The 16436-nt window shown below is 43.0% G+C and overlaps 1 protein-coding gene across 2 annotated transcripts in view; it reads left to right on the top strand.

Moving 5' to 3' along the window:
• The window catches only part of LOC126236767 (GTP-binding protein Rhes-like), a 470896-nt gene extending 460870 nt beyond the window's left edge, over positions 1–10026 (top strand). For both annotated transcript variants that reach the window (XM_049946341.1, XM_049946350.1), the window contains one exon: positions 9596–10026. The gene's annotated coding sequence lies outside the window, so the exon portion shown is untranslated. The remainder of the gene's footprint in view (positions 1–9595) is intronic.
• Positions 10027–16436: the final 6410 nt, after the last annotated feature.

The following is a 16436-nucleotide window of genomic DNA, read 5'->3' as shown; positions in this document are numbered from 1 at the left end:
TGCAATTCGCTGTCTTCGAACTTTTTCAGTGGTTTCTCGCGCACGTCGTTTCTCGCGTCAAAATCACCACTGCTGAATTTTTTGCACCACTCGAAACGCTGTGTTTTCCCAAGAGCGTGTCCGCCGAAAGCTTCGACAAGCATTCGTTGCAATTCTGCAGCTGTTTTTCTCAAATGATAACATAAAACCAATGCTGTCCACAAATCGTAATTCGTAGGCACAAAACTCGATATGTTTACTGGTTTGAAACAGATACCGATGTTTGGAAATTGGGTTACTATGTGTTGACATTCGTCGTCAGCAGTTACAGGAAGCAGACACGGTCTCAGGGGCCCTACACTGACTGCTAGCACCATTTATAGAGAAATTCCGGTTTCATACTTCCACACCTGGTATATTGGATGTATATTGTAAGGAAAGTGTTATTCTAATTATTCTTTACTATCACCTCCTAAAATATTTGCTATTTGGCTGGAACTCCCTTTATATTTTCAGTTATATTTGTTGCACTGTTTTTAAAGCATATGTGATTTATCTATCTTTTGATTTGCAGCTCCTTGTATGTGATTTGTATTTGTACGTACATGATCCAAGTAAACGAAAGAATTACAGATGCAGGAATGAAAGCTTCTCCAAGATGTCAAAGATTCCATGCGCTGATGTGACTGTTCTGCGAAATACGCCTGTCATTTACAGTAAACAGCACCTTCCACCCACTTGTTTGTATTCACGTCTCCCCTTGATATTGGCCTTCAGAGCGTCAGTTTACGAGACGGTGGTCCAGACAGAAAATGCATCAGCACCGTCCCGTAAACCCATTACTGTTATTGACACGTCTTAAATATTTGTGCTGTAGTTCTGTTAATACCAAAAATCACAAGTAAACACCAGGCTCTCACTGCGAAGTGACTTCTGGCATCAAAGACTGTTTTACTTGTATTTTGCAGGTGATTTTTGTGCTAGAAGATATAAACGCGCAAATCAAAGTTATACGATATCTTTGAGCAGCCAGTAGGTCCGATCAGGCGACAAAAGAGAACGCACATCCTCTGCACCGACAGTATGAAATAGCAGAGTAACTCTTGTGGCTCGGAATACTTCACGTCAACATAATTACAACAATCACTCATTTGAAGCCGTTAGCACTTTAGACTGATCGATTACCGAGAGCCACGTTGCTCCAGTTCATTGGTTTCATCTATTTTTGATGTTGTCAGTAGCAAGCTAAAACATTCCACACTGGACAATTAATGACCAAATGAACATTATCAGTAACTCACTGATCCAGTGAGCCACTAAAACAAGAACAAACAGAAATGTGAAAAGGTTGAAAAATGAACTAACTAATTGCAAGTAAAGGTTTATTAGCCATTGACCATGGTTGCGATATTTGTAAAAATATCTTCTTCAGAAGTAGCGGCCTTGTTACATCGCATGATGGTACAACAGATTAGATGAAGCCGAGCGGCTCTTATGCCAGAGACTAGGGCCAACTAACTCCAAACGATAATATAAACTGCCGGCCGAAGTGGCCGAGCGGTTCTAGGCACTACAGTCTGGAACCGCGAGACCGCTACGGTCGCAGGTTCGAATCCTGCCTCGCGCATGGATGTGTGTGATGTCCTAAGGTTAGTTAGGTTTAAGTAGTTCTAAGTTCTAGGGGACTGATGACCTCAGAAGTTGAGTCCCATAGTGCTCAGAGCCATTTGATAATATAACTTCACAAAACCTGTGCTACAAAAGTTGTTTCTAATCTGAAAAACAAGAGAAAAACATGAGTAGACACAGCTTAGTAACATATCTGTTACTTCTGCGTAGTTCAGTTACTAAATATATAAAGACAAACATATATTATAGGACACTGAAGATGCTTCATAAGTAAGAGAAGTGAAACTTACGAGGCAAAAAACAAACTGGCTTTCATTTAGTTGCAAAGATGGAACATACCTCCATGAATATATTTTGTATTTAAAAGTCTGTTATCCAAATGGTAAATGTGTATTTATTTTGCCTTCACAATACAGCCAGCGCCTGATCGTTCAATAAAAGTACCTGCTAATGTTTAGCGTGGTATGATTCCATCTATAACACAGAAAATTCAGAAGTTCCATCTATATCCTGGTTTTATGTAAACTGGAGGTGAAGGGGAAAGAAAGGAAAGCAAAGAAAAGTGATTATTGATATGAGTTGCACCACGAATTTGTGCAGCATCATCGGCGATGAGTAGAAATGTGTGCTGTACTGGAACTTTTTTTTTCTTTTTTGTTGTTGACGGGCCCAGGCGAGGAATAAAACTTTCTGTCGTGCAGTCATCAAGAGTACATAAATGGGTCTTCAGCTCCAAAAGCCCATATCGATAATGTTTCGTTGAATTTTTGAAATTCAACATTGAACTTAGTCATTCGTCTTTACTTAACAGGCGCAGCATTGAAATCTGCAGCAATTTGCGGAACAGTTACGCATATGTCACTTTGAACGACTCTCTTCAGTCGTCGTTGGTCCCGTTCTTGCAGGATCTTTTTCCGGCTGCAGCGATGTCGGAGATTTAATGTTTTACCACGTTCCTGATATTTACGGTACACTCTTGAAAAAGTCGTACGGGAAAATCCTCACTTCATCGCCACTGGAGATGCTGTGTCCCATCGCTCGTACGCCGACTATAACACCACGTTCAAGCTCCCTTATATCTTGATAACCTGCAGTTGTAGGAGCAGTAAGCGATCTAACAATTGCGCCAGACACTTGTTGTGTTATATAGGCTTAGCCGACCGCACTGCCGTCTTCTGCCTGTTCACATACCTCTGTATTTGAATACGCATACCTATATTAGTTTCTTTGGCGCTTCAGTGTATATAACTAGTGTATGTGTGGTTGCCTAATCTTGTCTACGAAATGGAATTTTCACGCCTACAAATTATTCAAAGAATCCTGCCATTGAAAACCTCCACATAGGGATTTCCATAAAACGAAGTATCACATTGTTGTTTCACTTCAGTCTAGCAAATAAAACCAATTATTCCTATCGGAATGCTACTAGAATGAATGCTGTAAATGATTTATTCTCAAAAAACATGTAGAGTGCTAGAAATTCTATAAATATGAAGTACATAATGTCGGATCCTACCACAAATGTAATGTTGAGATTGGCAGAACACATGTTTGACATTCTGTAGATCACGCTCCCTTTTACTGGATGGACACAAACTCAGCTGATACTGATCAGCGACGAGAAACAGAAGAGCAACACCATGACTGGCACTTTCAGAAAAAGCTCAGTGGTGAAGGAAGTGGAACTCAACACATTTACTGCGAATGTTTCTCTATTTGCCGAAGCGGAGTGAGCAGATCGTCTACTGAAGTATGGTCATCAATTTTAGTGCAACGATAATCTGCTCCTTGGGACACTGACTGCTGTGCAGATTATGTACATGGCATACCCATAATTCTCTGCTTACACAGTGGTTGCAGTATGCTGTACGCAAACTCCTAGGGCTGAAACTATGTCAATATAAGACACAACATGATACAAGGTTTATGTATCCTCTCTATCCAGGAACAGAAATTAGACTCCAGTATTCTTCGGTTATGAAGCACTTCAATGTGTGCGGAACAGCACAGAGAGAGAAAGAATCGTCACCCGATTAAAGAGAACAACAACTCCATCCACAGACAAATGATTTCACATGCTCTTTGTAATGAACTCAGTACTTCTCAAAATGTCTCTAGGTCGATCCCTGGAGGGAAGTGTCTTCGCTCAATCCATGCAGGGAAGTGTGTCTCTGCGACAAACATCACTTTTTCGTGGACACGTGGCATCTATGTTTGCACTCATTACAGAAACATCGCCTCCCTTTACATAGGTCATGAATCTGCCAGCCAACTGCCTGAAGGTCATAATATTTTCAGAGTATTTTCTGAAAGTTTCAGTTTCCCCTCCTACAGCCTTAGCACTCCGCCAATTAAATGCACAACTATGCCTTTCGGTGGGAATCATGCTCCGACAATTCCCTTCAGAAGTTTCCTCAGAGGTCAGCTCACCACCATTTTTGTAACTTCGCACATTCCTTAACACTAAAAATGATATCTTTCCGTCATGACCCGCTACTCATATTCTTCCACCAGGTACACAAGTCTGAAATTTGTTTTTGGTGCACCTGAGTGCAACCACCCACCTGCACTCCGTGTGCTCTGGTGGTTCTGTGGCCTCCAGCGTTGCAAACCGCCGCCTTCCCGCTCTGGTCTCTCTCAGGGCAGTAAATGTCCATCCCTGCAAAGCACTACTCTCTTCGAAGTCCTGCTTTAGCCAATAGCAGCTACTGAGGAATGAGTTGCCTACGTCACACTTTCTGTCAGTTCTCAACTCTAATTAACTCCCAGACACGCAGTACTACAGACATTGAAACTTCCTGGCAGATTAAAACTGTGTGCCGGACCGAGACTCGAACTCGGGACCTTTGCCTTTCGGCCTTGACCCGCTACTCATACTCTTCCACCAGGTACACTAGTCTGAAATTTGTTTTCGGTGCACGCGAAAGGCAAAGGTCCCGAGTTCGAGTCTCGGTCCGGCACACAGTTTTAATCTGCCAGGAAGTTTCATATCAGCGCGCACTCCGCTGTACAGTGAAAATTTCATTCTAGAAACATCCCCCAGGCTGTGGCTAAGCCATGTCTCCGCAATATCCTTTCTTTCAGGAGTGCTAGTCATGCAGGTTCGCAGGAGAGCTTCTGTAAAGTTTGGAAGGTAGGAGACGAGGTACTGGCAGAAGTAAAGCTGTGAGGAGCGAGCGTGAGTCGTGCTTGGGTAGCTCAGTTGGTAGAGCACTTGCCCCGAAAGGCAAAGGTCCCGAGTTCGAGTCTCGGTCCGGCACACAGTTTTAATCTGCCAGAAAGTTTCATATTAGCGCACACTCCGCTGCAGAGTGAAAATTTCATTCTACTACAGACATTGTTAATACGTGGCCCTAGACGGTATCAAGCTCTGAAATGATTAATAATCCGATTGTGCATCAAAATCTAAAAGAATTTACAGAATAGTAAATGTATGGTTTCAAAATTTTTCTGCATTATACCAAAAGCAAATATTTCATATTTGGTTTGAATATTTCACTTTTATCATTGAGCAGCTTTGCAGTGATGGTTGCAAAGTAACAAGAACATTCTTTGGTGAGCGGTAGTTTTCGCAGTAAAATAGTGGAAGTTTTTTTCCCAATTTTACGCAGGGTAGACATGTATAGGGGGTGTATAGCCTAACATCTGAATTTCAGGCAGTTATCGGCGGCAGTGCTTCTCTGTGGATGTCGCAAATTAATGAGATGCGATTTGTATCCTGTAGTCGAATGTAAAAAATATACCAACTTTGCTCATAAAACTAAAAGAAAATGCACTGCGCCTACTTTCGTGGAAAGAGGAAATTTATTGTCATCGCACTTGTGTTTTTTGTTTTAATCAATGCTCAGTTATAAAAGATGCATTGACATTAAATAAAATTGTTATTGTGTGTGTGTGTGTGAGTGTGTGTGTGTGTGTGTGTGTGTGTGTGTGTGTGTGTGTGTGTGTGTGTGTGTGTAATTGTGTGGTTGTCCTAGACAGCTGTACCCCAACCAGGGTGTGGCTGCATTTTAGCCTCATTCATCTCGTTTTTGTTCTGCAGGTAGCTGACGTTATGGCCTTTTGCATTAATGAAGCACTGCCAATGGTATACAGAGAACTGGAGCCCATCACTGATACTATACGAAAGAAAAGGATCTCTTTTTGTGGTCACATTCTGAGGACACCAGAAACCAGATTATCAAGGAAAATTATTGAGAAACTCTGGAAGTTGAAACAACAAGGAGGATGGCTTAAGGAAATAAGAGAGGATATGGAAGAACTGGAAATAACCCTGGATGATTTGCAGAACAAAACGCCAAATTTAAAGAAGTTGAGGGACACAGAAATAAGATTTAAACCAAAAATTGACAAACGACATACAATGAAAAGGGTATTTACAGATGAGGAACGACGAAAAGCATCGGAACGAATGAAGAGATACTGGGCCACTCGGAAGGGGAAAATACCAAAGAAGAGGACCAGAAATGATTGACTGAAGTGGTCCAATGAGGCCGTAAAAGCAGAAGAAGAAGAAGAAGAAGCACTGCCAAATGGAGCATCCAGCCACGTGCCCCACCCTGGAGGCTGCTCTGATCACAGCTGGGTGAAGACTTTGCTCCCAGATATGGCACGGGCTCTGACGAGCAGAGACATAAGCTGTCTATTTTCCAAGCAGTGGACGTTTTAAAAAGCGATGTGGGGAATTCTCCAGAATATCATTGATGTTCCAGCGGGCGGGGGGGGGGGGGGGAGGGGGGGTGTCAAGTCTTTCTGAAAATCTTTAACCGATTGCATGAAGCATGCTCTTCTCATCTTTTGTATATTTATGACTGATTTTCGCAGTCTGGAAACAGTATGTTAATGCCACCAGAAGGGTCTCTTTGTAGACCACCAGCGAAAGGATAGGACAAGTCTCTATCACTATCTACGGAGAGGAGAGGGAGGGATGAGGACTGGTTGCGGGGAGAGGATAAGAATGTCTCAAAGATGATTAATTCATGAGCACACATCTAGGAGGACACAGCTGCAAATGCTGCTCCCTCTGGAATCTTTTGGGATGACGATTTTCCCCAGTACACAGGTTGCATTATGACCCATTCATTACGAGTGTTGCTTTTTTCTCATAAGAGTTTCAGCGTGTACTTAGAGCAGCGAAGCAAAAAATGGTTCAAATGGCTCTGAGCACTATGGCACTTAACATCTGAGGTCATCAGTCCCCTAGAACTTAGAACTACTTAAACCTAACTAACCTAAGGACATCACATACATCCATGCCCGAGGCAGGATTCGAACCTGCGACCGTAGCGGTCACGCGGTTCCAGACTGAAGGGCCTAGAACCGCTCTGCCACACCGGCCGGCACCAGTGAAGCATTTTCCATCAGTTGTGGTAGTACGTATTGGCTTCAATTACATGGGTGCAGTGTGATTGTCAAGCAGGCATCTGCAGCGAACTCTGACATCAAACAGCAATAGACACAGTCCTCAGCTGTATGCTTACTGGTAATACACTTATTAAGCTCCTCTCTGTCCAACACCAGCATATCATCAGTTGAACACAATTCCCATCAAAAATAAAGATAGCACCTTCCAGTCCAGTTTTTTTTTTTTTCTGTCAGCTTGTAGGTGAAGGGTAGAGTTTGAGTGCATCGGCCACTGCTTTCGAGTGGTATTGTGAATTGTTTTGGCAGCAGCTAACACCAGTCGTATGACATTGTCAATTTTTGAGCTGTGTTGCGATTTTAGGCTCTCCTTGCGAAATGCTATGCATATAGTTGCATAATTAAGACCTGTCTTTATGGGTTAGGTTAGGTTAGTGTCGTTTAACGTCCCGTCGACAACGAGGTCATTAGAGACGGAGTGCAAGCTCGGGTTAGGGAAGGATGGGGAAGGAAATCGGTCGTGCCCTTTCAAAGGAACCATCCCGGCATTCGCCTGAAACGATTTAGGGAAATCACGGAAAACCTAAATCAGGATGGCTGGAGACGGGATTGAACCGTCGTCCTCCCGAATGCGAGTCCAGTGTGCTAACCACTCCTGTCTTTATGATTAATTACATAATTAGGAACCATCTTTACTTCAGTTACACATCCAAAATAAAGTACATTAACCTAACCTTCCTCTCTTGCATCCAGACAGTTTCCACGTGTTGGGGGGTGCACTTGGGCTTTCTGCCCAGAAGTACCGTGGTTCAAGTCCTGGAAAGGACACCACCATTTTTTATTTCCCGTCAGTTCTCAGGAGAGATTGGAGTGGGCCGTCATCACAGTCCTAGGACAAAGAAATTCCCACCAAAATTCGAAATTCCCACTCCAGGGTAGATGGGACAAGTTGCGAGGGAGAAGGGTGGTGAGGGGGCAGAGAATCACATACAAGCGAGGAAAACATATGACGTCATCCGGGGGTGGGGGTGGGGATGGGGACAGGGGGTAATTAATTGATCAATTTACTTAATTTATGTACCAATTTCTTATCAAAAGTGGGCTCATGCCGCTCTTACCCTACTACTGTCCAGATTGTGCAAAATTCCCTTTTTGTGGTTTTTTTAGCATGCCACTTCCTTAAGACCCACCCTGTTAACGTACAAGTATGCAAATTGCCTTCACGCCCATGGCACTAGCCTTACATTTGAGGGCTTCCAAAATCAGAAAATAGGCCATTATTATTATTATTATTATTTTATGAATCACAAACATCAGCTGTGTTTGGGACATTGATAGAAATCAACAGGGAGAGTTAAGAATGTGTGCCAGACTGGATTTCGAACCCGGGATCTCCTGCTTACTAGGCAGGTGCTCTAACCACCGAGGACACATGTATTCGCGCGGCTGCGCGGTCTTATCATAGGCACGCCCTACCCCCCCCCCCCCCCCTCCCAGCAGACCCACATTCTCAACCTATTCCACGCACTACTAAAGTAGTGCTCCCTGACCATTAATCTCAATGCTCGTGGCTAGACCTATTTCCGCATTCGTTCATATGAATGTATGCATCCGTACAGAAGTGATCCTTGCTTGTGATCGCCATATTTATATGCATATAGTATTAGTTCTTTCGGACATATCTGAAAGAACTGGCACCATACAAAAATTATTTTTTTTAGCCTCGTGTTTGCCAAAAACGCTGAAGGCTCTGTTGCTCTGCAAAACCGTGTGTAAACAGCCCAGGCCTACTTCTCGTGGCGCTTCCACCCTCAGCATCCCACACACACCCAGAGGTTGTAAATCTGGAGAATGACTAGCTGTCGCCTGGAGCGTATCGCCAGCCATAGTTCCACGAATTCACCGCCTGACCCAGTAGTCTTCCCACACAGTGCCGCTCTCAGCAACATTTCCTCTTTCCCCAGTCTGGGCTCCAATGCAGTATGTCTTTTCGCAACGCCAGAAACATTCAAAACGATCGGGTCTTTCACCATGTTAGAGGAAAGAATATTTACATAGGGCACCGTACTATCAGTCTCTATGGTACATGCTCATCAATAAGTATTCATAGCAATCCCCATCATCCAACTTTAGTAAATTATGGAACTTGTAGAAGAATGAATATGAAACAGGCATATAAATTTTCCTGCCTCATTTCAATTGTAATTCAGAACATAAAAATTCACGCCCTTGCAAGTTTTGGTAACTTTCTGAATGAAATACATGGCACCTCCTTCCACGTCTCATTTCAACAGAAAGTGGATGCATGTTATATAAAAATTTTGATTGAGAAGGGAACTTTACGAATGTTTTGTTATAGGTCTCTGGCGTTTCTTCGCAAGGTCTATTATTAGATGACACAGAATTCTCAGAAAAAGGCCTGATATTTTGCAATTAAAGTACATGATTACCTTGTTTTCCTTCTCTTCTGCCAATCTGTCTGCTATCAGTGGTTTGCATGTGTTTTCTTTTTATTTTGCTTCGGTGTCAGTGTACCCAGTGTATGTTAAGAGTTGCAGCTCGCCAGCAGCCTTGTGAGTGTCGCAGCAGCAGGTGTTGTGAGGTTTTCCCCGGCGTGTGTCCGCAGGAGCCCCCGGGCGGCCGGCGTGGGGCGGCGGTGTGAGCCAGGCGGTGCCGGCACGCACCCCCCACCCCTCGGCCTCTCGCACAGTACAGTACTACATGCTCAGCGACAATCTCACTCTACACCCTCGCGCGCGGCAGCCCAGCCACCGCTGCGGCCAACGCGCCCTCCGTCATCACTTACTGCAAGCAACAAGTAACGTCACTCATAGACTCTCCATAGAAGGGCAACTGTATCCATTCTGCGCTGAATCGACCGAGTTAACGACCGTCGACTCGTGTCGGATTCGTGTACTACTTTGCTCACTTCGTGTATTCTGTTTACATCCTTACTGTAATAATACTTTTGTTCGTGAGAGATAGTAATTTTAATAAGCATATATCTTTAGAAAGATATGTTTACGAATAAACTGAGATGAAACTACTAAGAGCCAACTGAAGTCTTTCATTCCTGTTTCTGTAAAACCTATCTGGTAACATGACTATTACATATTGTTTCTTTTCCTGTTATTCGGATTGTTTGTGAATGCTGCAGCAACTGCCCAGAGACGGGAAAGGCGCTTCACACAGGTAGGTAATAAAACATATGACCAGGTAAGTACATAACTAGCCATTTCTACGGACCTCTCATCAGGTAACGCTCTATCACAGACAAGAACAAACACGAAATTGTCGCAGTTCTCGTACATAACCTAACGTAGTAGAATCCATTCAGTGAGATGCACTCATCGGCGAAGAGTCAGTCCTATTTTTCTCCATTTCCTGAAGGCGTTTCTTGACTATACTGTTCAGTTGCATGAGATATATAAAAAAGGTCTATTGAGGAAGGGAATGTTACCAAAAAATATTTTAACAAAAGCAAAGTAACAGAATTTGGATTCCACCGCCAGAGTATTGTGTTCAGAACGACGTTACTTTAAGAAAAATCGTTTAATCTAACATTTAGCATAATTGAAAGAGTGCACCGTTTGAAAAAGTCGAAATAAAAACAAATTGTGTAAGGTCTTATAGGACCAAACTGCTGAGATCATCGGTCGCTTATTCTAACTTAAACTAACTTACGCTTAGGACAACATACACACACCCATGCCCGAGGGAGGACACGAACCTCCGACGCAAGTCAAAATGAATTATCTTCGTAAAACAAGGGAACGAATTCCACAAATATGCGATTGACAAAAAGTAAGACAGCTCTTTGCATTAAGCAGAAAATCGACCGCCATCCTCCCATACATTCTTCCTATTTTTCACTGCAGTTAACTCAACAAAATCGTTTATCATTTCCATATTTCCAATGTTTACATATTCTTGTATGATTTACCTTCAGATTACATCTGTCGGTACACAAAAATTAGTTCTCCTTTAGCTTACCAACATAATTACACTAGTTCCTTATAGTTAAAAAAAGAAACAAGCGGATGAGGTAAATAAGGTACAGGGAAACGACAGCCCATTGTTGCTCCAGATCAGTGAACGAAGGACAAGGAAAGATGGACAAGGAAATCGGCCGTGCGCCTTCTAAGGAACTATCCCGGCATTTCACTTAAGCGATTTCACGGACATCACGGAAAACCTAAATCAGGATGGCAGCACGGCGATCTAAACGTCATCCCTCCGAACGCGAGTCCAGTGTGCTAACCACCGCGCCACCTATCTGAGTGAGACAATTACTGCTCCTCCTAGCCGCAAAAGTCAGTCAGTGACTTACCTACAAATCGAAATACGTTTGCTATCCGGTGCATATTATTGGTATTTTCGAATTCGTCGACAGTTCAACGAGTTACGCACTTCAAAACTCAGCAGTTTCAGTAACTCACTTCACTGCAGCCCTTCTTTCGATTCTTTACAGCCGGCCGTTGTGGCCGAGCGGTTCTAGGTGCTTCAGTCAGGAACCGCGCTGCTGCTACGGTCGCAGGTGTGAATCCTGAATCGGGCATGGATGTGTGTGATGTCCTTAGGTTAGTTAGGTTTAAGTAGTTCTAAGTCTAGGGGACTGATGACCTCAGCTGATAAGTCCCATAGTGCTTAGAGCCATTTGGAACCACTTAGGCTGTTATTTGCCATTGGCGTATTAGACAACTTTTTAAAACCTATTCACAAAATGAGAGTACTAGCTCCTTTAAGTTTATTACAAGCATTAAAACGAAATTTGAGTCCTCACCGTGAAGAAGGTCAGGTAGGTAGGCATCAGATAGGCTAGCAAATTTATATACAGTCATTTATCCATGATTATAAAACTACTGAAAATATCTAAAAAATTAGAAACAATTTAAAGCTTATTTGTAATAAAGAGAAGATTGTCGAACTTGTATGTCTTCATCAATCAGAAAATTAGCAAAATAAATGAATTACATTATTATTTCTAGAAGTCTCTACGAATCGTAAATGAGAAAATGATACTTAAAATTTCAGCATTTGGAGAGTAAGTGATAATTGAGAGTTTTACTCAAAATAAGCAGTGAGATGTTTTGAATTACTTTGATGATCCAAAACACTGTTGCCACTAACCACCGAAACACTGAGTGTTCTCTCGTCGCGTTGCGGGCCCTTAATGCGGCAAAGAAGGTACAGTGATATGACGAAAGTCATCAGATAACGACATGGACATGCCTGAATCTTAAATGGTTCAAATGGCTGTAAGAACTATGGGACTTAACATCTGAGGTCATCAGTCCCCTAGACTTAGAACTACTTAAATCTAACTAGCCTAAGGACATCACACACATCCCTGCCCGAGGCAGGATTCGAACCTGCGACCGTAGCAGCAGCGCGGTTCCGGACCGAAGCACCTAGAACCGCTCGGCCACAGCAGCCGGCGCCTAAATCTCATTCAGGCTTAAATGCACAGCAGTATACATGGGTATTCCTACAGTAAACACTTACATGCTTCAGTGTCAGGGGAATACAGACATTGATGCGTAACTCCACTTGGTCTATAGTTCTGCTGTTGTTGAGCAAATATGCAACAAATTCATAGTATGCCCCTTTCACATATGGGTGCCAGTGATGACACAGTCTGCACGTTGCAACTGATAACGTATAATATTGGTCTTAAACTTTTAGATACGTGTTCATGTGTCATGATGTTAATTCTAGCATTGTCTCACCTTGTATATCTATTATACAGGGTGGTCCATTGATCGTGACCGGGCCCAATATCTCACGAAATAAGCGTCAAACGAAAAAACTACAAAGAACAAAACTTGTCTAGCTTGAAGGGGAAAACCAGATGGCGCTATGGTTGGTCCGCTAGATGGCGCTGCCATAGGTCAAACGGATATCAACTGCGTTTTTTTAAATAGGAACCCCCATTTTTTATTACATATTCGTTTAGTACGTAAAGAAATATGAATGTTTTAGTTGGACCACTTTTTTCGCTTTGTGATAGATGGCACTGTAATAGTCACAAACATATGGCTCACAATTTTAGACGATCAGTTGGTAACACGTAGGTTTTTTAAATTAAAATACAGCACGTAGGTCCGTTTGAACATTTTAGTTCGATTGTTCCAATGTGATACATGTACTTTTGTGAACTTGTCATTTCTGAAAACGCATGCTGTTACAGTGCGATTACCTGTAAATACCACATTAATGCAATAAAGGCTCAAAATGATGTCCGTCAACCTCAATGCATTTGGCAATACGTGTAACGACATTCCTCTCAACACTAAGTAGTTCGCCTTCCGTAAAGTTCGCACATGCATCGACAATGCGCTGACGCATGTTGTCATGCGTTGTCAGTGGATCACGATAGCAAATATCCTTCACTTTCCCCACAGAAAGAAATCCGGAAGGTCAGATCCGATGAACGTGCGGTGCTTCGACAACCAATCCAACTGTCATGAAATATGCTATTCAATACCGCTTCAACCGCACGAGAGCTACGTGCCGGACATCCATCATGTTGGAAGTACATCGCCATTCTGTCATGCAGTGAAACCTTGTAGTAACATCGGTAGAACATTACGTAGGAGCCGCGCGGGATTAGCCGAGCGGTCTCGGGCGCTGCAGTCATGGACTGTGCGACTGGTCCCGGCGGAGGTTCGAGTCCTCCCTTGGGCATGGGTGCGTGTGTTTGTCCTTAGGATAATTTAGGTTAAGTAACATGTAAGCTTAGGGACTGAAGACCTTAGCAGTTAAGTCCCATAAGATTTCACACACATTTGAACATTTATTTGAACATTACGTAGGAAATCAGCATACATTGCACCATTTAGATTCCCATGATGTTCCACTTGTCGCAGCCATCGTGGATTTTCCGTTGCCCAATAGTGCATATTATGCCGGTTTACGTTACCGCTGTTGGTGAATGACGCTTCGTCGCTAAATAGAACGCGTGCAAAAAATCTGTCGTCGTCCCGTATTTTCTCTTCTGCCCAGTGGCAGAACTGTACACGACGTTCAAAGTCGTCGCCATGCAATTCCTGGTGCATAGAGGTATGGTACGGGTGCAATGGATGTTGATGTGGCATTCTCAACATCGACGTTTTTGAGATTCACGATTCTCGAGCAATTTGTCTGCTACTGATGTGTGGATTAGCCGCGACAGCAGCTAAAACACCTACTTGGGCATCATCATTTGTTGCGGGTCGTGGTTGACGTTTCACATGTGGCTGAACGCTTCCTGTTTCCTTAAATAACGTAACTATCCAGGATACCGAGCAGCATACATAGCACACGGCCGTTGGGCATTTTGATGACAATAGCCATACATCAACACGATATCGACCTTTTCCGCAATTGGTAAACGGTCCATTTTAACATGGGTACTGTATCACGAAGCAAATACCGTCCGCACTGGCGGAATGTTACATGATACCACGTACTTAAACGTTTGTGACTATTACAGCGCCGATTCATGTGCGAACTTTACGGAAGGCGAACTACTCAGTGTTGAGAGGAATGTCGTTACACGTATTGCCAAATGCATTGAGGTTGACGGACATCATTTTGAGCCTTTATTGCATTAATGTGGTATTTACAGGTAATCACACTGTAACAGCATGCGTTTTCAGAAATGATAAGTTCACAAAGGTACATGTATCACATTGGAACAATCGAACTAAAATGTTCAAACGGACCTACGTGCTTTATTTGAATTTAAAAAACCTACGTGTTACCAACTGATCGTCTAAAATTGTGAGCCATATGTTTGTGCTATTACAGTGCCATCTATCACAAAGCGAAAAAAGTGGTCCAACTAAAACATTCATATTTCTTTACGTACTACACGAATATGTAATAAAAATGGGGGTTCCTATTTAACAAAACGCAGTTGATATCCGTTTGACCTATGGCAGCGCCATCTAGTGGGTCAACCATAGCGCCATCAGGTTTCCCCCCTAAAGCTAGACGAGTTTCCGTCTTTTTAGTTTTTTCGTTTGATGCTTATGTCGTGAGATATTTGGCTCGGTCACTATCAATGGACCACTCTGTAGACACTTTATGACTAAACATGTAAATCTCAATTGGAGCAAGAGATGCATCATACTCATTTATCATCCTTGGCTCTGTATAATCCATCATTCCATAGACGGTCCCACTAATACCACGAATACTGCACTTTAGTGCCAACACATTGTGTGTTTTCTATCCATGAAAGTAGTCGAAGTCTTTGCAAGGTGCTAGGCTTACGTTCAAGTGTTTAGCAGTCACATTCAATGTGTTGGGAAGTAGCAGTACTCTTGTGGGGCTTGGTTGCTGTGGTTGTGCTGTGACATGGTCGAACGACACCAAGTCCGAGAAGTTGGAAAAACATCCTATGGACAATGATTGCTGCTGCTGAGTCACTAGTATGACTCGGAATATCTGAGTGTCTTCATCCAGCATTGAATGAGAGGCTCGTTGCTGCTGCAGCAGCCATATTACTGCATAGTTGAACAACACTAGGTCACAAAGACATCATCTGGAGAGTGACTGTTGCTGTGGTTCGGGTGGGAACATCTGCATGGGCCAGCAGTTCGACCACCACTGGATCAGGTGCTACAACAATAACAACAAAAGCTCTGTAAAAACAGAAAATGGCATGACATTAATAGTTTACCTGTGAAAAAATACAAACGTAGTCGTGCAAGGGAGCATTACAACATTCTCTGGTGGGGCTTGCTAATAATAATCAAATACTTGCCAACAGCCGTCTCCTTTCCAGCTGATCACTGTTGCAGCTGGCGGCACTTCATTGCTGGGCAGCAAATGATGGCGTACGCGCAATCGAAACACAAATAATTAAAATTGCTCTAAGAGTAGGGAGCTGAATCTGCATGCAATTGGCTGACAGCGTGATGTCATCCACGAGTGGAGGTGGATGGGTGCACAGGGGGGAAGGGGGGGGGGGGTGGTCGAGTCCCGGGATGGTACTGACTTCCGCAGAAGAATGACATGATGATATCATGACCTAGAGGATAAGAAAGTGCTGATGCTAATGCAGGACTTTTCTACTCAGGCATGTCAGATGACACAATGGGCATACATAGCTGCAAGTTACTCTGAATCTCATCGAATGTTTGTAACTCCCAACAGTGTGCTGTTTTCTTCTATAGAGCAGTACTTGACCATTCAGAATCAGTGTAAACATCAAAGCACATATTCTTTGGGAGTTACCGAATAACACGTTACAGGTCTCTAATGTAGCGAAAGAGAGTATCAGTGTTTATTACTTCTTGTGAGAGTGAAACATTACGTATTTCTGAAAAATAAAAGTACAGCCAACAACACATTCTGAATGACTGATTTATTTCACCAGATCTGGTTTCAGGCCTAGGTTCATCATCAGACGACGAAGAGGATTTCCCGTACAAATTCCACATTTTAGTTGTGTGATAGTAGTAGTAGTAGCTTTATTC

This window comes from Schistocerca nitens, chromosome 1 (genome assembly GCF_023898315.1).
Source record: "Schistocerca nitens isolate TAMUIC-IGC-003100 chromosome 1, iqSchNite1.1, whole genome shotgun sequence".
Taxonomy (NCBI): Eukaryota; Metazoa; Arthropoda; class Insecta; order Orthoptera; family Acrididae; genus Schistocerca; species Schistocerca nitens.
The sequence above is the reverse complement of the archived record's forward strand: the minus strand, read 5'-3'. Positions and strand labels throughout refer to the sequence as shown.